The sequence below is a fragment of the Mustela putorius genome, unplaced genomic scaffold (genome assembly GCF_011764305.1).
Source record: "Mustela putorius furo isolate JIRA1106 unplaced genomic scaffold, ASM1176430v1.1 tig00000461_pilon_pilon_pilon, whole genome shotgun sequence".
NCBI lineage: Eukaryota > Metazoa > Chordata > Mammalia > Carnivora > Mustelidae > Mustela > Mustela putorius.
Window position 1 is genome coordinate 1038252 of NW_025421390.1, and position 24465 is coordinate 1062716.

The window sequence follows — 24465 nt, forward strand, 5'->3', positions numbered from 1 at the left end:
GAGGAGCTCAGAAAGAAGGTGCCAGAGAGAAAATAAAGCAGTCAGAGAGTACTACTAGGTTCTCACTAACCAGAAAGGCCCACCATGAGTTAGTTACACCAGCCATGACAGCATCTGCACAGGCCAACAAGGCAAACACATCTAGAAGGTAACAGAACATTCTTCTAGAGACCAGAGGCAGTAGGAGAAATCAAACCAAGAGAAATAAGCAGTTCTCTACTGGTGGGAGATCCCACATACCACACCATTCACTCCACACACTTAAATCATCCCAGGCTAAAAAGCAAACAAAGACTGAGAATATTTATCTCACACTATTTAAGTCAATGTATTAGACTAAGTTTTAAATTGTATTGGATTTTTCAAAAAAATAAAAAAAATTATAAATTGTATTGGATTTTCCCCGTTATCAATGGGTCTCCTATACGGAGTACTAGGAGAAAAACTAGACCAAATACAGATACAATAAAGAAATACCATTTTCTGCCCACAGCCACAAGACACAATATAGTGATATACAGTGACATGATTACATATACACGCAAAAATTCCATCTTCTGGTTCAACTATCCTAGTTTATAGGATGGACAGATATAATTGCAAACAATTTGTAAAAAGTAATTCCATACATATACTATTTATATACATAGTGCTACACTTATTTTTTTTAGAATATTCTGGTATGACATTTTAATATGGACATTGTTATCTCAACAAAAATAAATACAGGTGACATCACAGAGAAAGGTACAGTAGGAAGCTCCAGGAACCAGTCCCTATACCAAATTAGCTACTGAGCCAGTGTCAGAATCACTATTTTAGAACTCTGAAGTCTAGTTAGGCACTTGCAGCATCTAAAAATCACAAATATGTGGGAATCAAACAACATAACCTTAAACAACCGAAGATCAAAGAAAAACCACTATGAAAATCAGAATGTATTTTGAAATGGATGAAAACAAAGACACAACATAATAAAATCAGTGAGGGGAAGTGAAAGCAGTACTCAGAGGGTAACTGATAGTAAATGCCTATATTAAAATAGAAGAAAGACCTCAAATCAACAAACTTACTTTACACTTTATGGTACTAAAAGCACAAAAGCACACAAACCCAAAGCCAGCAGATAAAAGTACATAATAAAGATTAGAACAGAAAAAAAACAAAAGAGATTAAAAACCAAAGACAGTATCAGTGAAACTAAAATGTGGTTCTTTGAAAAGTTCACCAAAATTAAGCTTCAGCTAAACTAATTACAAAAAAAAAAAGAGAATGTAAATAATTGAAATCAGAAATAAAGTGGGAGTATTACTACTTAAAAGAAATGAATTATAATACTATGAACAACTGTACGTCAGTAAACTTTATAATCTAGATTAAATGGAAAAAACACCCAGAAACACACAATCTACCAAAACTAACTCAAAAAAGAAATAATCTCAACAGGCCTAAAACAATTCAAGAGATAGAACCAGTAATCATAAATAATAGTGCAGGACCAGATGGCTTGACTGAATTCACTAAATTCAATCAAACTCTTAAAGAATGAACAACCTTCCAAAAAATAAAGAGGAAGGACTATTTACTTTCTAACATTTTATGAGGCCAGCATTATCTTATACCAAAGTCAAAGATACCACAAGAAAATAACAGTCCCGGGGTGCCTGGGTGGCTCAGTGGGTTAAAGCCTCTGCCTTCGGCTCAGGTCATGATCCCAGGGTCCTAGGATCGAGCCCCGCATCGGGCTCTCTGTTCGGCAGGGAACCTGCTTCCCTTCCTCTCTCTCTGACTGCCTCTCTGCCTACTTGTGATCTCTGTCAAATGAATAAATAAAATCTTCAAAAAAAAAAAAAAAAAAGAAAGAAAGAAAATAACAATCCCATATCCCTTATCAATACAGATAAAAAAAATCCTCAACAAAATTCTAGCAAACCAAATCAAACAGCACACTGAAAGTATTACATGCTATGACCAAGTGCAATCTGTCAGAGGAATACAAGGGCGGTTCAACATAAAAATGTCAATCAGTGTAATGTAGCACATTAACAGGATGACGGGGGCAAAGAAAACACAGATGATTATTTCAGCAAACACAAAAGCACATGACAAAATCCAACAACCTTTCATGATAAATAACACTCAGCAAACAAGGAGTGAAAGGAAGTTTTCTCAACCTGATAAAAGATATTCTTTAAAAACTCACAGCTAACATTATACTCAATGGTAAAGACTGAAAGCTTTCTCCCTAAAATCAAGTACAAGACAAAGATGCCCACTTCCACCACTGCTTTTCAACATTACTAGAACTCCTGGTCAGAGTAATTAGGCAAACAGAAGAAATGTAAGGCATCCAATTTGGAAAGGAAGAAGTAAAACTATCTGTATTTGCAAAGGATATGATTCTACATACAAAAAATCCCCCAAATCCACAAAAGCACTACTAAAGCTCATAAACAAATTAAGCAAAATTGCGTGGTACAAAAATCAATACACAAAAATTAGTTGTGTTTCTATACACCAGCAACAAGAATTGTGAAAAGAAAATTAAGAGAAAAATTCCATTTATAATAGCATCCAAAAGAATAAAACCCCTAGAAATATATTTAACCAAGGAAGTGAAGGCCTTGCACAGTGACAACTACAAACACTGCTGAAAGAAATTAAAGAAGACACAATGGGATTGGGAAGGTATCCCATGTTCATCAACTAGAAGAGCGGATATTAATACAACACTCCCCAAAGCAATCTACAGACTGAATGCAATCCCCCTCAGAACTCCAACAGCTTTTACTGTGGACATGGAAACATCAATCTTCAAATCTATGTGGAATGGCAAAAAGCCCCAAATAGCCACAACAATATTGGAAAGAAAAACAGAAGTTGGAGGCCTCCCAATTCCTTATTTCAGAACTTACTACAAAGTTTCAGTAATCAAAACAGCATAGTATTATTAGCAGAAGCATAGATGTGAATCAACAGAGCAGAGCTGAGAGTCCAGGTATAGGTGCAAACAAACACCTACGAACCATAAATTTTTGATGAGGGTGTCAAGACACTTCAACAGGAAAAGAATAATCTCTTCAACAGATGGTATTAAAACAACTAGATAACCACATTCAGAGAAATGAAGTCGGACCCCAACTTCACATACAAAAACTAGGGATGGATTAATGACCTGAATATCAAAGCTGAAACTAAAAACTATTAAAGGAGAACACAAAGGCACATCTTCATGACCTTGACTTCAACAATGGACTCTTGAATTGGACATGACAGCCTGAGCACAAAAAATAAATAAATAAATTAGACCTCATAAAAATTCAAAACTTTTGTGTAACAGAGACATCATCAAGAATGGGAGGACAAGCTACAGAATGGGAGAAAACGTTTGCAAATCATATAGATGATGGAGGATTTAGTGCCCATACTATGTAAGGAACTCAAATGACAAGCAACCCAATTAAAGGGTGGACAAAGGGCTTTAGTGGACATTTTCCCAAATATTAACAAGTAGCCAAAAAAACACATGAAAAGATAATTTGACATCACTGGTCAACAGGGAATGCAAATCAAAGCCACAGTAAGATACCATTTCCCACTCACTAGGAAGGCCTATAATAATTTTTTTATGGAAGTTAAGTGTTCTAGAGGCTATAGTGAATAGGAACACTCATACATTCCTCAAAGAAATGTAAAATGATGCAACCACTGTTCAAACTAGTTTGACAGTTCCTCCAAAAAACCAGCAAACCGGGACACCTGGGTGGCTCAGTTGGTTAAGCGGCTGCCTTCGGCTCAGGTCATGATCCCAGCGTCCTGGGATCGAGTCCCACATCGGGCTCCTTGCTCCTCAGGGAGCCTGCTTCTCCCTCTGCCTCTTCCTTCCACTCTGTCTGCCTGTGCTCGCTCTCATTCACTCTCTCTCTGACAAATAAATAAATAAAATCTTTAAAAAAAAAAAAACAGCAAATCATATGACCCACTAATTCCACTCCTAGGTATGTGCTCAGAAGAACTGAAAACAGGTATGCAAACATATGTGTTCATGTATGTTCCTAACAGTACAATTCTTGCCATTTGCTACAACATGGATGAAGAGGATAATGCTAGGTGAAATAAGTCAGTCAGAGAGACAAATACCATATGATTTCACTCATGTGGAATTCAAGAAATAACAGACTTTTTTTTTTTAAGATTTTATTTATTTATTTGACAGAGAGACGGATCACAAATAGGCAGAGGCAGGCAGAGAGAGAGGGAGAAGCAGGCTTCCCGCTGAGCAGAGAGGCCGACGCAGGGCTCGATCCCAGGACCCTGAGACCGTGACCTGAGCCAAAAGCAGAGGCTTAACCCACTGAGCCACCCAGGCGCCCCAAGAAATAACAGACTTTTAAAGATAGAGCACGGGTGCCTGGGTGGCTCAGTGAGTTAAGCCACTGCCTTTGGCTCAGGTCATGATCTCAGGGTCCTGGGATCAAGTCCCGCATCGGGCTCTCTGCTCAGCAGGGAGCCTGCTTCCCTTCCTCTCTCTCTGTCTGCCTCTTGCCTACTTGTGATCTCTCTCTCTCTGTCAAATAAATAACAAATAAAATCTTAAAAAAAAAATTTTTTTTTTAAATTTAAAGATAGAGCACAAACTGGTGGTCGCCAGAGGGGAGGTAGGTGGGGGATGGGTGAAATAGGTAAAGGGTGATTAAGAGTACACTTATCACAGTGAGCACAGAGTAATGTACAGAACTGCCGAATCACCACATTGCGCCCCTGAAATTAATAGAACACTGTATGTTACCTACACTGGAATCTTAAAAAGTAATACATTTTTTTATAAAGAAAAAAAGTGACAGCACAATTCACAATAGCCAATAGGTATAAACAACCCTAATATCATTGGCAGATGAATGGACAAACAAGTTGTATATATATAAAATAATATAATATCGTCCATGAAAAGGAATGGAGTACTGACACATCCTAAACTTGCTTAAACCTCAGAAACATTACAATAAGTAAAAGCAGCCAGACAAAAAAAGTCACATACTGTTTGATTCTTTTAAATGAAATGTCCAGAACAGACAAATCCATAGGAAGAGAAGATGAGAGGTTGTCAGGGATGGGGGGGGCAAGGGGAGTAATTACTCAGTGGGTAATGGTGTGTTCTTCTGGGGTGATGACAAAGTTTTGAAACTAAAGATAGCTGGTGGGTACACCACACTGTGCACGCACTAAATGCCACTGAATTGCACATTTTAAAGTGGTTCGCTCTAGGTCATGTGAATTTCACCCCAAAAGACATTTAAGAAGAACAAGCAATAAAGATTTTGCCTGGAGTTGAGGCAACCAGCTTCGCTCATGAGACAACAAGCTTGAGGACAGAAGGGGACAACTGAGGTCCACAGGGTTGAAGGCAGAAAGGGCCTGGCCTCAATAGTACCCCTGAGCTAGCAACCCTTAGAGTAACTGCAGACTTGCTTGTGAGATGATTTCCTCTATTTCTACCTGAAGCCACTGTCGAAGGATTTTGTTACTGGGATCAGAATACATGTTAACGGACAGAGATGAAGGAAAGGAATGTCCTTCTTCAGGTTTAGGGTCTGTCCAAGTACATGACAGTGCTGTCGTTCAGAGATGGGGAACAATGGAAAAGGGCAGGACTCGGTGAGAATCATGAGCTCAATTTTGAACATTTAAATTAGAGGTGTCTTGGGACGCCTGGGTGGCTCAGTTGGTTAAGTGGCTGCCTTCGGCTCAGGTCATGATCCCAGCGTCCTGGGATCAAGTCCCACATCGGTCTCCTTGCTTGGCGGGGAGCCTGCTTCTCCCTCTGCCTCTGCCTGCCTCTCTGTCTGCCTGTGCTCACTCGCTCTCTCTCCCTCTCTCTCTCCGACAAATAAATAAATAAAATCTTAAAAAAAATAAAAAATTAGAGGTGTCTTTGAGTTAGCCAGGAGTTCCTAGTTCATGGAAAAGGAGACTTATAATCAGAACCTATGGCAGAAAGTTGTTGTGAAGATTAAATGTAAGCTTCTTTTTGTTTTCGAAGATTTATTGATTATTTGAGAGAGAGAGAGATTGACTGTGCACATGAGTCGGGGAGCAGGCAGAGGGGGAGAGAATCTCAAGCAGACTTCCCAGTGGGCATGGAGCCTGATGTCGGACTCAACCTCATGACCCTGAGATCATGACCTGAGCTGAAATCAGGAGTTGGTCGCTCAACCCCGACTGAGCCACCTGGGCACCCTGAAATGAAAGGTACCTGATATACAGCAAGTACTCAACAAGTAATTGTCAACAATTATTATTATTGTCACTATTATCACTATTTTTTTAAAAAAACACATGAATTCACCATTGCTTGGGAGAGTACAAGATCCAAAGCCTTTCTGGCTTTGCCGACATATGGAAAATTTGAATCCTTAATGTAAGGGATTTTTCGCTCAGTTTACAAAGATGTCCTGTACATTATTCACCTGTCCCTTTATCCATTTCTTTCACATGTACTGAGAATCTGCTATGTGCCAGGCACTGTGCAGGAGCTCCGTGTGCACAGACATGGAAACATCATTACAACCGCGAATGATAAGGGCTACAAGGGATTTTGAATCCACATAAGGCAATGTAGGAAAGGTATATAATCCACGTGGAGAAGGGTGGCAGGCTGACCCTGGAGGGACAATGTTACCTATTATCCCATTTACTTCCTTCACTGCACTGGCCACAGCCTCTTATTTGCTTTACCCACTGACAAACATGCTTATTATCTGAAAAACAAAAATAAGAAAATAGCATGATAATAAAGAACATTCTTTTATTGCTCACTGCTATCTACCCAGAGGCTGCCAGAGGGCATCGCACATGGCAAATACATGCTAAATACATGGTGGGTGAATGCAGATAGGCTAGTCCAATTCGGCAGAGACTGCTGGTCGTCTACACTAGACTCATTCTCCTCTTCTTCCTTAGCAGCTGTTATCGTGACTTGAGAGGGAAGAGCAGAGCCCAAAGGCCAATAAATAGAAGACAACGGACCGCAAGCTAGACAGGATGCTTGGCAGAGATGATTTGCTATGGATACTACTACAAGGGAACAAAAAGAAGTCTACTGGGCTTCGCAGGGGACTGTCTTGCCCACAGAATTCTGAACGTGGCCTCCCGACAATCCCAACAATTATCGATCTCGTGTCACCAACGAGGTCTCTGAGGTGCAGAGAGCCCCCAGGTCATGCAAAACCACAGTGTGAACCCAGGCAGTATCTAGCCTCCAAGACTGCTCCTCTCAAGCACCACGCTATGCAGAACTCTTCCCACCGGGGTGGGGTGGGGGGGCAGGACAGGAAGACAGAACAGAGCAAGCTGCGTTTTCAACGTACTGAGTTTAAAATAGCTATAGAGGTGGACCAGCTTCTTCTGTGGGGATGAGAGCTGAAGGGAGCAACTAAACCGGGAGTGGCCAGGCTGTGACACTACTGAGTTGTTAGTACAATCAATGCTCCTGGCCTTGCAGATGCATAAATTATAAGGTTACACAGATGTGTATGTATATATGTATGTACACATAAACATTTAAATAATAGTGGTCCAAAAATTTCAGTAAAAAAGGTACATAACAATACAGCTAATAAAGGTCTGCTTTAAGATTTTTTTAAAAGGATTTTATTCATTTATTTCAGAGATCTAGTGACAGAGAAAGAGAATGAGCATAGACAGCAGCAGAAGGAGAGGGACAAGCAAGCTCCCCACTGAGCAGGGAGCCTGAGGTGGGGCTCGATCCCAGGATGCTGGGATCAGGACCTGAGCCAAAGGCAGACGCTTAACAGACTGAGCCACCCAGGAGCCCCTGTTTTAAGATTTTTTAAAATAGCTATATAGGTCAAAAGGGTGGCAGGCTAATATTAGTTTTAACTTTAATAAAAGTGACAAGCATTTTTACAGAAACAACAGCCCCCAAAACACGCTGCATATACATTTATTCCTTACAATAGTTCTATGAAACAAATCATCCTTTATTATTTTTTAAAGATTTTATTTATTTGATAGAGAAAGTGAGAGAGCACAAGCAGGGGAAACAGTGGGGAGACAGAGGGAGAACCAGACTCCCTGTCCAGCACAGAGTGTAATACAGGGCTCCGTCCCAGGACCCTGGGATCATGACCTGAGCCAAAGGCAGATGCCTAACCATCTGAGCCACGTAGACACCCCCCAAATCGTCCTTTAGAGGTGAGAAGGGGGGATGCCTGGTTGGCTCAGTTGGTTAAGCCACTGCCTTTGGCTCAGGTCATGATCCCAGCATCCTCGGATCAAGTCCCACATTGGGCTCCTTGCTCAGCAGGGAGCCTGCTTCTCCCTCTGTCTGCTACTCTGCCTGTGCTCGCGCGCTCTCTCTCTCTCTGACAAATAAATAAATAAAATCTTTTTAAAAATAAAAAATAAAAAAAAAAAAATAGAGGTGAGAAGGCCCAGAGAATTTAAACAATTTGCCTGAACCACTAACCTGCAGTTATTTTAAATTCTGTACTTTCTTCACTAAACATATCGCCTTCCTTATACCAACATGTATTAAGAGCAACTAATAAATTTTATAATTAAAAATAAAATTACATAAAAGTATTTGCTCCCTTATCTTTAGAGGTATATTAACAGTTTAAAAAAGAAAAAGAAAAAAAAAAGAAACTACATCCTAGAGGTCAAAAGTAAAATCTGGACAGCTAGGAATTTCCTAGATGAATGTAAATTCCACTATACAAAGCTGTAAGTATTAATTTTTTTGCAAATTATATTTTTAAAGCAACACAAAAAGTTTTTAATAGTAAGTGAAAAATTTTTTTCCTTGGAAAAAAATTCAAGAAAAAAACCAGCTGTGATTAAGAGTCATGGTTAAGCCAGCAGAGGTCAGTGTACTGGAGAAAAATCCGTGTCCTCCTGAAAAGCAGAGAAGTGCATTCACCCCACACACAAAGGCCTGGCTTCACAGGAACCTGGCAGAGCCATGCACCTTGCACTGTCTACCTTACAAGGTCCTGTCTTCTTCTCCCCCTACATACTCTTCTCCCCCAAGCTCTCACCAAAGGCAGAAACAGACATTAAGATAGTTGGGAGAAGCAATTCTCATCTCCAAAATAATCTGACAGGATATCCCCAGTGGGCTTCAGTCAGTTTAGCAGCTGGGCTGTTTTGAAAACATCACCTTATTCTATATTGGACACAGCTGACCACATTTCAACAGTTTAACATTACTGTTAACTATTAGCCTTAAATATTATTCCTTAAACCTACAAGAGTTTTTCTTTTTCATTTTCAAGGTGAAAACAGATGTTGGATGAATTGTAGTCTTTTTTCTTTTTTTTAACGATTTTATTTATTTGACGGAGATCAAAAGTAGGCAGAGACGAAGGCAGAGAGAGAGAAGCAGGCTCCCTGCTGAGCAGAAAGCCAGATGCGGGGCTCGATCCCAGGACCCTGAGATCATGACCTGAGCCGAAGGCAGAGGCCTAACTCGCTGAGCCACCCAGGCGTCCCTGAACTGTAGTCTTTATCAACACTCCACCATGATCAGTGCACGTTTGCTCCTTGACTGAGTTCTAAACACCACCAGAGAAGGAACCCCACTTTATCATACTCGGCATCTGCCCAGGGCCAAGCTCCATGCCAGGTCCAAGAAGCAGTAGTCATCATTTCCAAAAGATCAAGAGGACTGGTCAAGAGTTCCTCCCCACAGCCACCCACCCCCACCCTGTCCACCACCAGGAAATTCTCTGATCACATCTGCAGAGACCTTGTGCAGAATGGCAGCAAAGAAGCTGCTCTGAAACGAAGAGATCTGTACCCTGTGCTGGTGGGGAACGCGGGATGATGAGGAAAGAGCTGCAAATCCTTCATTCTACCAGTCTACCAGTGCCTAAAGAAATGAGAAATGCAAGGGCATTCTGACCATGCCTCTCATCCCACTCCAGCTCGGTCCAAAGAACGGAATCCAGTGCCTGCCTCCACTGCAACCTTAACTAGGTTGGGTGTGACCTCCTCACAGGCAGCCCTCCCCCAGCAGCCAATGAGATCACACAGAGAGATCAAACTTTCAATCCAGCAAAGATTGAGATTGATATGAGATTCCCAAATTTTAGTTTTGTACTTGACTTTCTTGTTTCAGACTGTGCTAGATACACACAAGCTGGCAATAGAGTTTAGTAACACAGAGGTGCTGAACTATGTATGCACACACACACACACACACACACAAGGCCAAGCACCACACCAGGCCCACTCCCACCCCCATCCTATCCAGGAAAAATAAACCCTTTGTTCTAAATTCCAGCAGTCTTTAAGAGCCCACTTATACAGATGGAGACAATGAATGGCAGGGACTGGAACAACTTGGGATTCCAAGACTATTCAAATCTCGAAGTGAGGGATTCGGTCCCATTGCCTCACAAGTGCAACTATATACATTCATTCACTGACCTGTTGATCACTTAAAACACCTACTAGGCACAGGATGGGAATCTCCCTAGAGGCACAAAGACAAACAGTGCCACCTCTGTTCTCAGAAACTCGCCACCCACTGCATGCGACAGGCGACAAAGCACCACAACTCAGCCAGGTGAGAGCTTGGGCTGCAGCAGCCCCTGCTGTTCCAGAAACATGCAGGCATCGAACTCTGAAATGGAGCCTGGTTTAGAAGTTAGGGGGGATGACGATGTCTGAATCTCAGGATGAGACAGCATCTAGCAGAGGAAGGGGGCCAGGGATGGGGGCGCGCTCCTGGTAAGAGGAGCAAGGCACACACACATGGAGGCGAGCCGGCAGAGAGGGGCCCGGAGGGGTAAGGAGACCCCAGCTGGACAAAGGAGCAGGCGGGAGGCCACACAGGGCTCTGTAGGCCACGCTGAGGAGTCTGGGTTTTACTCCAAGGATAATGGGGAGCGACTGAAAACCAAGCAGCCAGTCACATTATTTTTTGTTTGTCTGGGGAAGCCTGGAAGAAGAATGCTTACCCTAAAGCAACCAGCGTGGTTAGAGAGTAAACCAGGAAAAAAGGATGCAGCTCGGGATAAGAAAAGAAGGCAGACTTCAGAGCACTTAGGAGGTGGAAGTGTCCAGACTCAGGGGCTGACCGGGTATGGGGAGCTGCAGGAATGGTGGTCCCATTCACCAGAAGTGACTTTTGTAGAAGGCAATGCTGACTTCATCTTGAACTTGCTGGGTGCAGGGATGCCCCAGTTAGAACTGTCAAGACTGAACTGCCTTCCTACTCGGAGTCCAGGGGCTTCTCGAGACCTGAGCTGAAGATCAAGATCTGCAAAGCCACCAACACAGAAGCAGTAGCTAAGCCACCGGTAAGTAAGAAAAGGACCAACGATGAACCCCGGAATAACGCCATCAGTGAAGGGGTGCAGCACACAGAAGATCCACAACGACGCTGGTATGGGCCGCCAAGGACATGACCAACAGCCTTCACTTCTCAGACAGAGCACATGTCCTCATTTTTGGTCCAGAAAATAAGGTCGTTATAACCATACCTAAGAACTGAACCAAATTCACAGTGAAAACGTGCCCGTAATAAAAAACTATCTATATAGGTCACTTTTCTGAGAGAAGAGGGAAGATTGGGGGTGGTGACAAACAGTATACCACAGGTTGCTAAGCTACTGAATAAAATAAGACGAGGCGTCTACCCATGTTGAAATTCAGGCTTTTAAAAATGTGCCCTAGAATGATGCAACGTTCATTAGTTACCATAGCAATGAGCTTCACTTCCCAGGGGACAATTGTTATTTTTGCCACCACTGAAGTAACTTGGGGGGCGAGGGGGGAGTGTGGGGGGATGCGGGGGGAGTGATGCCGACTGTGTTTTCAAGACCCTGAATTTTCAGGGAATACTCGTCTAATAGATCACACACTGCAACCTCAATACAAACAGAAGGCAGCCCCTAGCGATCAGCGGACGAACAGAAAAACTTGAAGCAACAGGATGGCAGTCAGTAACTTTTTGTAGTTTTTACAGTATCTTGTGAAAGGGGGAAAAATGCCTCTAATGCAAATAATGTTGCAGAAATTCTTGGAAAACATACCTAAAATATTTTTAAAAAGCCATTTTCCTAATTATTAGTAATGAAAACAGACCACCGGATTCTCATTATATGCATTCGAATCACATGTAGTGAATAAACGAAACCCAATCGTTTACAAAACCCTGTGTATCTCTTTATGGAGGGTTTCTCCACAGCTAGACAGACTGCTGTGTGGAGTGAATTAAGGCAACTGAGGGGTTTGAGACAGAGGGGCTCAAGCTGGGCATGGTCCAGCCTCTTGACACCCCCCAGCAGCTCAATGCCAAGCATCGCCACCCACTACATCAGACCTAAAAAACATTGCAAAATCACAGACACCTGGATTTTCTTTCTCACCTAGCAAGCTAGCAATCTGTGGCTGAAGAATAGCCATGGCTGGTTTAGATTTCAAAATCTGGAGCTTTTCCTGGCATTCCTGCTTGAAAAACAGTAACAGCCATTCTGGTCATTTGCAGTCACGGGCTTCAGAGAGATGCGATTCTTACAGCCGTCACCAGACAATATCTTAACCACCGGGGTGCCTTACTTTGTCTCAGTCTCGTTTTGTTTAATAACGGACCTAACACAAAGGTCACGTAAGCCTTCACAAGGTAAAAGTTGAAACCTCACAATCAAGTGAGATTATCTTCATTGTCTTTTCAAATCTATAAAATGAAGTCTCAAAATGAGGTTAAATGGACCAGGTAAGAAATTACAAACACACACAAAATACATGGGATGACTATCTCTGTCAAGCAATAGTAAGGGCCTCAAGAAAAAGAAGCCTCCCCCCATAAGGTCTTAATTCTGAGTGGTTTTGTTACTATTAAGCACTACTCTGGGGCTGCAATTAGTTTCCTAGCCTTCCAGCCGTGCTTGTTTATTTTGTTTTCTTGGTTAAACTCTTTGTGGCTAATGATTAAGCACAGCTTCCAGTCTTTGCATAGTTATGGGTTTTAGAATTCCCAGACTCCCTCCCTCTCACCTCTCACTGCTATACCTGCAGATCTGCTCTCTCATTTTAGCACAACTCCCCAGGTAAGCCTACCAGACTCCTGGGCGGAACGAAGGTCTGGAATCACACTGCATCTTGCAAATGTCAGAACAGTCACACTGCCTGTTGATCCTAGTTTGCAAGTCCATGAACTCCTTGAGAACTTCAAAGAAATTTTTATTTTTTAATATTTTGACCTTAGATTTTTTTTAATACCTGTAATACTTTTACTTTAAAAATATACAGTACTTAGACCAGAGAAAGCCTTGGAAAAGGTCATATAAGTACATAAAAGAAAGGCAAAAGAAGTGGATACAGAAGAGAAAAAACATAAACACATTCCCAGTGCAACAGTGAGGAGTAACCCATAGGCCAGCACTCGGAATGTACCAGATCAGAGAGCCTGGATATTAGCATCAGCAATGCCATCTGTTCCTCGGCCAGAGTCCCTCACAGGCAAAAGGAACAGGAGTACAAGCCTTGAACTGTCAGTCTGAGCAATTCAACAATATGAGTGTGGAGTGTTCATCAAGATCACCCATGAGGAGGAATACGGATGAAACTGCCAGAGGAACAATGTAATTTAAATGTTGTTCTTGCCTCTATCCACAGCAGGGGGGCCCGGTCTGTCGTCAGCCTCCTTACCCCTATATTCCTACAGCCCGCTACAGTGCCAAGCATGTGATACATGCACAGGAAAGACTTAATGAAACAGTAAACTGAAAGAAAAAGCAGTGATCAGGAGGATGCCCCTGGCCAGATAAACTGATGATCCCTTCCAGGGTAGCCTCATGTAGCAAAATGGCTAGGAAACTTGCTACACCTTAAAAAACAAAGCAGAGCTGGGAGAAGGGGCAAATGGAGAGTTACTATTCAATGGGTATGGAGTTCCCATCTGAGAAACGGGTAATAGGGATGAATGCACAGCAGTGTGAAAGTACTTCATGTCATCGAACTGTACACCTAAAGGTGGTTCAAATGGTAAACTTTTATTAAGTTTTTGTAAAAGAAACAGGCTCTCTATCTCTCTGCAAGTGTAACCTTCGCAGAGGTACCAAAGATACAGCCATCAGAGGGCCAGTAAAGAGCATCCTTGGCTGAGAATGTGTAAAAGGAATTCACTTGCCCACTCCAACAGGATAGGGCAGCATGTTCCCCTCCAGAATCCAAATCCAAATGGGACATAGGGTTTGGAAGAATCAGACTTGGTATCCTATGAAAAAAGGAACAAATGAGAGTTTCTGAACCATGTGTAAGTGGGTACGTTTACATAACGAAAGGGGATGTTTTCAAAAGATTATGTTGGCAGCAGCAAGCAACCTGGATTAGACAAGAGAAAAATTTAAAACTAGAAGACTACCTGAGAGCCTCCTCTAGTGATCAACAGGTTAAAAGAGAGTCGTGGCAGGGTATTAAGGAGGAAGAACTAAGTCCTAGAACCATCTCTAAGAAGAAATCACAGGATGGATAAAGAACCAAAGGTGGCTATTAACAATTCCAGTCTGGAGAGCCACACAGATGATGAAGACAGATCGTGATGGAGTTACCACCCATATGTGAAAAACAAGGAAAATCTTCCCAAAGTCAACTCACTTTTCCAGAAAGAGAAGCTGGAAAATCTCACTGATTTTCGGCAGTGTGACAGAATAGACACTGAAAGACCTTCCAGATTAAAAGCAATCAAATGCTGGCCTCAATTTAGTAGAATCTGGTTTTCTTTTTGGTGTTGTTATTTGAAAACTTGTTTGAAAGTGGGGGATCCGCAGCTCCCCAAAACTCTTATAAGGGAGTTCTTAGCAATTTTAAACTATTACGTTTTTAACTTTAAGAGTTTCTGTTGGACCCTGTAGATCTTAGGTATCCATTTTAATGTCACACTGGGCATGGGCTATAGGAGAAAAGTCTAGAGCCTAACTAACATGGGAAATCTAATAAGAAACCTTATTTAAGCCAAGATTCCAAAGGCTACACCCCTGGTGCAAGAGTATATAAGAGACATAACCGCCCCCGCCCCCAATGCAGAAATGGGACAGCAAGAAAACTCATCTACATAAAAATCAATCAATAAATAAATCAAGCTGTTTTCTACAAGCTGACCCTCGTGAAAGATCTGGTACAAATTTACTCTTCTTCTGTGATCTGAGAAGCCTCTAATGGAGAATTTAATATTTTTTAAAATACTTTATTCATTCATTTGACAGAGAGAGATCACAAGTAGGCAGAAAGAGAGTAAGGGAAGCAGGCTCCCTGCTGAGCAGAGAGCCCAATGCAGGGCTCAATCCCAAGACCCTGGGATCATGACCTGAGCTGAAGGCAGAGGCTTTAACCCACTGAGCAACCCGGGCACTCCAAGAATTTAATTTTAAGTTGTCCTAGATGTACCATGTACTCAGGTAACCAATAAAGCAAAAGCAAGCCCAGGCTTATGGAGTAACTCAACTTCAAGGAGACCTTAAAAAATTTCCCCAGATGAAGTTCTAAGGGAAATGAGTAGATCCAGTTTTTTAAATGACAAAACTCACCTGGAAACTAGGTATCAGAGTGAGAACCAGCAAAAACCAAAGAACAAAAAGGGACCAATAAAGACTTCAAATACTAAACTCATCAGAAATACAATATAAAATAACTACATTCAATGTGCTTCAAGAATAAAAGAGGCTGAAAATATATAGTGGATTTAAAAAACAGAACTTCTGAAAATGAAAAATATAATATTACTGAAATAAAAATTCCAATGGACAAATGGGACAGATTAGATACAATCGAAGAGAGGATTTATAAACTAAAGATAAATGAAAAACACTCCATAAGATGATCCTCATGAAGACAAAGATATGGAAAATATTAAAATTTAAAAAACATGAAAGAGTGAAAAAGATTAGAATGAGAAGCTCTAAGATATGTATAATTGGAAGGAATAATATAAGAAGGGGTAAGAGATAAGAGTTGAGAGATAATGGCTCAGCCTCTTAACAGAAATTGTGAAAAATGTCAATTCTAAGATGAAGATAATCAATGGTGGGAAATGAGCCCAGATCAGATCAAAAGTTATCACTTCCTTTCCTTTTTTTAAAAAATATTTTATTTTATTTATTTGACAGAGAGAGAGATCACAAGTAGGCAGAGAGGAGGGCAGAGGGAGAAGGGGAAGCAGGTTCCCTGCTGAGCAGAGAGCCCCAATGCCGGGCTCAATCCCAGGACCCTGAGACCATGACCTGAGCCAAAGGCAGAGGCTTAACCCACTGAGTCACCCAGGCACCCCCTCCTTTCCTTTTTTTAAAAAGATTTTTTATCTATTTGAGAGAGAGAGAGAACGAGAATGGGGGAGGAGCAGAGAAGCAGACTCCCCGCTGAGCAGGGAGTCCAATTGTGGAGCTCAATCCCAGGACCTAAAGATCATGACCTGAGCCAAAGGCAGATGCTTAACTGACTGAGCCACCCAGCCCCTGAAAGTTACCATTTCCTTTCCAAGAGAACTGATCAGACTACAGCTATGCTCCCATTTCCCTGATGTCCTAGAACTTCAGGCAAAGAAAATATTCTCTAAGAATGAAGGGGGCCTTGTTAAAGAAAACAGGAATTCAGTCACATATCATTAGATCATAACTACTTTTTCTTTGCTGTCCATGTTCTCATAAGAAACATGCCACACATGTTTTTCAACACTACCTTTTATATTTCAGTGATGATTGGAAATGCTCCATGAATAATATGGACCCAAGTTAGGCAAGACATGATTTTGGGAAATAACTTCCACTATGAAATTAAAGAAAGTAGAGCAGAAAATATAAAATCCACCCATTTTGCCTACCTTCCTCTATTTCTCTTTATCCTTTACAAAACACCCTAAGGTGAGTAAAGCAAAGATAGCATTCATAGTCAATGTCTGAAGGCGTTTGGAATCTAGAAGAATTAAACAATTTGATCAAAATGACAGGGGAAGATGGTGGGAAAAATAACACGAAAAGCCTACTGTCGGGGTGTCTGGATGGCTCAGTCAGTTAAGCATCTGACTCTTGGTTTTCATGCAGGTCATGATCTCAGATTCCTGAGTCTCTGCACTCAGCGGGGTTCTGCTTCTCTCCCTCACCCCTCCCCCTGCTCACATGCTTGCTCTCCCGCACTTTAAAATAAACAAATCTTTAAAAAAAAAAAAAAACCAGATTATATCTTTTAAAAAAATCTTGACATCTTAGCTCATAACTGTATCTATAACAGTATGTAACAAAAAAGCACAGCTTCCTTTGAGTACAGAGGAATTATGAATAGAGAAATAGCAGTGGATGTTAATTTCAAGTAGTACTAAACAGTATCATCATCCAGTTGGCTAAATGAATTGGTTTACCAGGTCCTCCAGAATCCTTTGATGGTATTAATAATTAGTTCACAAATGAAACACTTTTTATTTCTAGAGAGGGGATAATAATTTCTGGGTCTCTAAAATTAATAAACAACCTAGAAAAGGCCATGCTTTTAAGGTGTTAACAGCTGAGCCAAATTACCTGGCATATATGCTCAAAAGAAACCAGAACAAAGTATCAGAATAAACCTCCTAGAACATTTCTAAAGTTCTCATGTGCTCAATACACAACTTATAGTAGCACATGTAAATGATAAGGGAGACAATAGCATATGGGCTGCTTTGAAGTTAGCAGAGTGGATGCAAATGTCTATTTTCTGCAGTGCTTAAATGTATTTCATTAGGAAATTAAATTTTCCTCACTACTGGAAAACACTAAATGGCATAAACGTATTCAGATTCCATATTAAATAATCTACATTATTTTGAACATCCATCTGCTCTCCCTTATGACAAACGACAAGAACTGAATTTCTAGATGGAATCATAAAAGCCTTTACAATCTACTCTATTTTATAAAGTAACTAAGACTAATCATATTTCTCACAAATTTTAAATGTATTGGACATGCTCTGTAGTAATACATAGGAAGTATGAAATGGGGAAAATCAAAAGACAATGACACTACATCTTTACTCTGCCAGGTCAAATAAACATAGAAGAATAGCCCTCTAGAATTCTGCTTGATATAAAGAGATGTTTTAGCATGAAGGGTTGAAAAATCTCATGTTATGTTGAAAAAAACATAGTATATGGATATCCTCTCCTCCTATAATCAACTTCCCTTCCTGTGGGTTTTGAGATACATAATATATACTCATGAATGTTAATAAATCCCATAAATCAAAATCACATTAACTTTCCTTCCATATTGAACCTCCCTCGTAAGCACCCATAGAATGTCCTTGATGTATCAAAATAAATGGTGTAAAACAGTGTAGATGAACCTACACTACTAAGATTTCTTTATGTGTTAGTTGAAGAAAAGTCTATAAAAGTCTAGAAATAATTCATTATATCTTGTCCTCCCTTGGAAAACATGATGAAACTTAAGCCATACCAAAGAAAAGCTTACACGCTAACTCATGAAATGCAGAGAAGCCAGAGAAACAGAACCTTCTGTTTATTAGTTAACTCTCATTTGTATTTTTGTCAGAGAAGTCAGGTAAAAGTACTACTAGAAATGAAATCATTTTCTAAAATTCTTTTCAAGAATACATTAACCTCCAAAAAGATCCTGAAATTCCTAAGAATTTCCTCAGAATCTTGAGCTAATAAGGATCACAAACCACAGAGCCCCTCCACCAGAAGCCGTTCTGTAAATCAGGCATGATATGCAAATTATTGCTCTACATAATACGCAGCAGTATTGAGTTAATCCCTGCAAAAATAAACGTCCAAAAGCTTAGCAGTACCCCATATTTTTACTAGCTAGCATTCTCCCAAGTAGTTACATACGTAAGAAAATGAATGAAATCAGCATTTTCTGAGTCACACAGCATAGCTTTTCATGAATGGGTACTTAAGTGTGAAGATGGATTAACTCTCTGATCTCATTTTAATGAGTTTCTCTTTGTCTTTGAGGGACTACACTGCACAGATGCTCAATCACTCCACTCCATAGTCATTTAAATCAATCCATTTAAGAGGTTTGAGAATGACTCCTACTTATTTGCGCATACAAAATTCACCAAAATTTAAAGTCAGACAGTAATTTAACTAATGTAAAGTTCCTCCTTCTGTCCAATAGATTGTTAATTCCTGTCGATTCCACCTCCGTGATGTAAATGAAGTCTGTCCTCGCTCTGCGGTATCACACTGCCTTGGCAAGAGCCTCCTACCTCATCTTCAGCCTCCTATCTCACTCTTCTCTGATCCCTTCACCCGCCACTTAAGTCAACTTTCTAAAATGCAAACCCAACTATGGCTCAACCTTCAAAGATTGGTGGGGAGGGGGGATGCTGTTGAATCAAGGCCACCTGCTTGGTCTACCAGGTCCTCCAGAATCTGAACCAATCCGGTCCTGTGGCCCCAGCTGCCCAACGCTCTACCCAACTACTTTTAGTTCTCCAACTCGGTAATGGTCAAACCTGGTTGGATTTCAAAGGCCAGGAGAAAAACTAAACCTAAAACTAAAAGGGTGGTGAGTTAAACAGGGCTGTCAGCTTTTGAATTTGCCAAGGAAAAAACATTTTAAGTGAAAACAAAAACATACAATTTGCTAGCACTTTCACTTTACAAAAAGTTAAGAAGGACATGATCTAAGAATTCTAAAATCTGAATAAACTTAATTTTAGATATAAAAAAACCCCATTATATTCTTTTTTCTTTTTATTTCACCACACAGTGGTGAAAATTCTTGCATGAATTTATTCAGTGAAAGCCATGCCCTCACTCCTCATACCCTTGGGCCCCCTGCATGCACTGCCCCTCTGAAGCACTTCTCTCCCCCATCCTCCTTTTTCACCTGCATAACTAGTGCTCATCTTTCAATACACACCTTACACAGGGTGGTCCTTTTCCAATTCTCCTGTGTGTAAGAATAACCTGGGGATTTTGTAAAAAAGTAGCTTCTGATCACAAAAATCTTGTCCTATGTTTCTTCTAGAAGCTTTGTGGTCTGAGGTTTTACATTTAAGTCTATGATCTATTCTATGTTCATTTTATAAATGTATGAGGCATGGGTCAAAGTTCATTTTTTTAATATGTGCAAACCCAACTGTTCCAGCATCATTTGTTGAAAAGATAATCCTTGCTCCACTGCATTTGTCAAAAATCAATTCATCATGTAGGTGTGTGGGTCTCTTTGTGGACTTTGGATTTTGTTCACTGATCTATTTGTCTAAGCCAAACTATCTCACAGGTATCCTGAAGGCTCCAGATACAAAGACAAAAAGCATGTGCAAATGAGAAAGGACCTGGGATATACCAGACCTCCTTAATGTTTGCCTTGTACTTTCTTTCTCCTGCTGTGTTGTATCATTGTTTTTACTAAAGCTGTAGGTAAGTATGCTTTGGGAAATCTTTTGAGTCTTTTCAGTTAACTGAGCCTGAGTGACCGGTGCAATGATTTTGCTTTCTGTAATTAAAAAGACAGAACACAGAGCCAGAAAACTGGCTGTTTTCTATCTGGCCAAAGTGGGTCAAGGTCAATTCCCTCTTTGCCCTCTCTGCTAGGAACCGCACTTCCCAAGTTATACTGATCATAGCCTACAGGCTTTGATAACAACCAGATGACCATGGCCAAGATAACTAAGATAATTGCAAAATGGGAATTTTTGAGTCTAAAGCATGAAGGTCCATGAGTGTAATTTGTATGCATGAATGTAAGCTACAGAAGGCAGCTGAAGCTAGCACAGCAACCTGCAAATGAGCAAAAGCTGAAATTTTCAAATATCACCAAATGCCCAAAAGATACATGTTATATACACACACACGTGTGTGTGTGTGTGTGTGTGTGTATGAAAATGATATATAAAGGAAGACAACGGTAGGTATCCAGCACATTGTAAAAAAGTTCCAAAAACTCCTGGTGGGCATCCCTTCTGATAAGCATCAAGCCAGATTAACATGTATGCAGGCACTCCCAGAGTCTGAGAAGTCTGCCCAGATATGGGGACACCAGAAGAGCAATGAAGAGTGGTGGTATGGTTAGAGTAAAGCTTCCACTTCTCTTACTAGCTGAGGAAGTATAAGAGCTGCGGTAGTAGTCCAAGGAATATCTGTTACATACTCAATGTTTACGTCCCTTCCAAAATTCATCTGTTGGAATCCTAAGCTCCAATGTGACTGTTAGGGGGTAGGGCCTTTGGGAGGTAATTAGGTCTTGAAGGTGGAGCCCTTGTGAATGTGCCCTGTTAAGAATAAACACCACCTCTCCGCCATGTGAGGCTACAACGAGAAGACAGACGGTCATCCACAACCCAGGAAGAAGGCTCTCACCAAGAACCTGACCATACCAACACCCTGATCACAGACTTTCAGCCACGACGACTGTGAGAAAACCACCCAATCCTCAGTAATTTGTTACTGTGGTCCAACTGACTAAGATGGCACCCTATTGAGAATTTCCTTATGTAAGACACATTGTTCTTTCCTTGCTTTCCTTCATCGAATCCTCAGGAAAGTTTGAGGAGGGGAATCCTGTTTTCATTTCCATTTGAGAAGTGAGGAGCTGCACAGCACACACGCCAACCCACTCGTGGCCCTGAAGCCACTGAAGGGAAGAACCGGGAGGTATCCCAGGCAGCCCGCCTCAATCTCTCTCCTGCCTCCATCTTGTTTCTGAAGCTGTCTGACCCCCTGGAGTGTGGCAGACTGTGAGCACAGAAGGAGAAATGCAGGAAGCTTCGTGAAATTTTCACTATTTAGATAATAGAAGACAGGAGGCAAAGAAAATGGCCTATGAACACTTACAGCCCCTTGTGCAGCGCTTCAGGCAGATCTGCATTTACTCACTTCTCACAGGCCTAGAGGTACACAAGACAAACAGCATGCTATCCTGTCAAACCCTCTCAGCTACCCGGAGCTGCGACTCTTACAGACTGGCTCAGAAAACCAGTTACTTCTTAATTTCTCTCCTAACTCCTCTTATGCCACTGAAAAGAATGGGGGCTTCCTTATGGGGCTTCTCCTCCAACATTGAGCCTTGTCAGTGTGGATGAAATCCACTTAATCCACAACACATCTAATCGCTTTGATCAGTTTACATAAAATGTTTCAGCCAACTAGTTCTCCTTACTCTACTAAATTTACTTCTTGGTACTGAATATCTTGAGGAAAAACCTCTTCCATTCTTAAGGTGGTAACAGATATTGTAGATTTTCAAAAGTTTAATCAACTCTAACTTGGTCTCATTATATTCCTTTTTAAAAATTTTTTTGGGGGAGAGAGTGAGAGAGAGAGAGAGAGAGCACGCGAGGGCACGCGGGATCAGGGGAGGGGCAAGAGGGTGAGGGACAAGCAGACTCCCCACTGAGTGTGGGTTTTTTTTTGAAGATTTATTTATTTATTTGACAGAGACAGAACACAAGCAGGGAGAAGCAGCAGGCAGAGGGAAAGGGAGAAGCAGGTTTCCCACTGAGCAGGGAGCCCGATGTGGGACTCGATCCCAGGACCCTGGGACCATGACCTGAGCCAAAGGTAGACGCTTAATGACTGAGCCACCCAGGAACCCCAAGTCCGATGCTTAACCAACTGAGTCACCCGGGGGCCCCTCACAGTATTTTTTAAAACTGTTTTTTTTAAAGGCTAAAGTGTTACTTCTTCATTTTGGAAAGCATGCGCTGAGTGTGTACTATAAACCAGAACTAGTACTAGAAATACCAAGAGGACATAAATGGGGTCCCAGGCCTCATGAGCCCAGAGTCAGGTTTTTATTCACTCTCCCAAAAACATACCTCCTGGGCTTTGCAAGACTACACTGTTAGTTCTTGGTGTTTTTATTCATAGAATTAAAGCCACATGTCTGCTTGGAAATAAGGAGAAAAAAGATGATGGAGGAAAAAAATCCTTACACTTTTTTGATCTCCAGTTTTGAAATTTGGACTCAAAACTAACATCTGTGTTATGCATGGTAAGAGATTTTGAGATGTAATAATTATAAGTAACATTTAGTGAGCACTTATGCTAAGAAAGGTTCAGTTTTAGTTACTTAACGGGAATTGTTTGATTTCATCTTTACACAGTTCCTACAGATTGGCACTATCACTATGTCCATTTTTAAGATGATGAAACTGAGGTACAGAGAGGTTAGGTAAACCTCTTAGGAATTACAGAGCCAGAATTCAAACTCTGGTAGCCTGTCTCCAAACCCCATGCTCTTCACAAATAATCCTGCCACTGAAGAAAAAAGATTAAAATATCATGGCACTACAGCAAAATAAACAGACTGTAGTGGAAAAAAATAAAACCCAGAAACAGACTCAAGCATATATACTAATTAGCACACTAACAAGTTATTAAGAATAATGGGGAGGGGTGCCTGGGTGGCTCAGTCATTAAGTGTCTGCCTTCCGCTCAGGTCATGATCCCAGGGTCCTGGCATCGGGCTCCCTGCTCAGGGGGAAGCCTGCTTCTTCCTCTCCCACTCCCCACTGCTTGTATTTGCTTTCTCATTGTCTCTATCAAATAAATAAATAAAATCTTTAAAAACTAAAAAAAAAAAAAAGAAGAAGAAGAAGAAGAAGAAGAAGAAAGAAGAATGGGGGAAAAGATAAATCTATAATAAGAGGTGCCGCCCTAATTATTTGTTTCCCAAAAAAGTGGACTCTTACCTCACACCATTTATTAAAATAAGCTGTATTGGTTTAAAGAATTACATGTGAGGGGTGCCTGGGTGGCTCAGTCAGTTAGATGCCTAACTAGGCATCTGACTCTTGACTTCAGCTCCAGTCATGATCCCCAGGTCCTGGGATCTAGCCCCACATCAGACTCCATACTCAGCAGGGAGTCTGCTTGAGGACTCTCTCTCTCCCTCTATCCCTTCCCCTGCTCACATATATGCACTCTCTCCCTCCCTCTCTCTCTCAAATAAACAAGTCTTTAAAAAAATAATAAAGAATTATACGTGAGTACCTGGAACCAATATGATGCATGACTCCCTTTTCTCATCACTTTTTGTGAAAATGCCTCAGGTAACTCCATGAAGCAAAATTCTTCACCACCAACTGGCCACTTAAGAGCCCCACCCACAAACATGTACCCTTGAGGAGAGTCAGCAGAGGATGGCTTAGGAAAGGAGCATAATGAGAGAAGAGACCAATCTGCAGCCAGGCCCTGGGATGTCGTCATCAACCAAAGCCTACCATCCACCAGTTATTGAGAGCCGGAAGTCCCACGAAGGGCCTTAAGGTGTTAACAAATTTCAATATTATTAGATATACTAGGAAGCTGGTGTTCTGAGGGCTAAAGACACCCAATGTTGAACAGCTAAAAAGCATCAAAGCCAGAACTAGAACCCAATGGCTATCCGACTCAAGCTTCACCTCTTAAGCACTCCATTACACAGAGGGCCCAAGTCCACCAGGGTCTCCTCTTCAGATCCCAAGGACAGCTCGTAAATTGGAGCG

General features: G+C 41.2%; 1 protein-coding gene across 4 annotated transcripts in view; it reads right to left on the reverse strand.

Moving 5' to 3' along the window:
• WDFY2 (WD repeat and FYVE domain containing 2) overlaps window positions 1–24465 on the reverse strand; it is a 181707-nt gene that overhangs the window by 105905 nt on the left and 51337 nt on the right. The gene's annotated exons all lie outside the window — the stretch shown is intronic.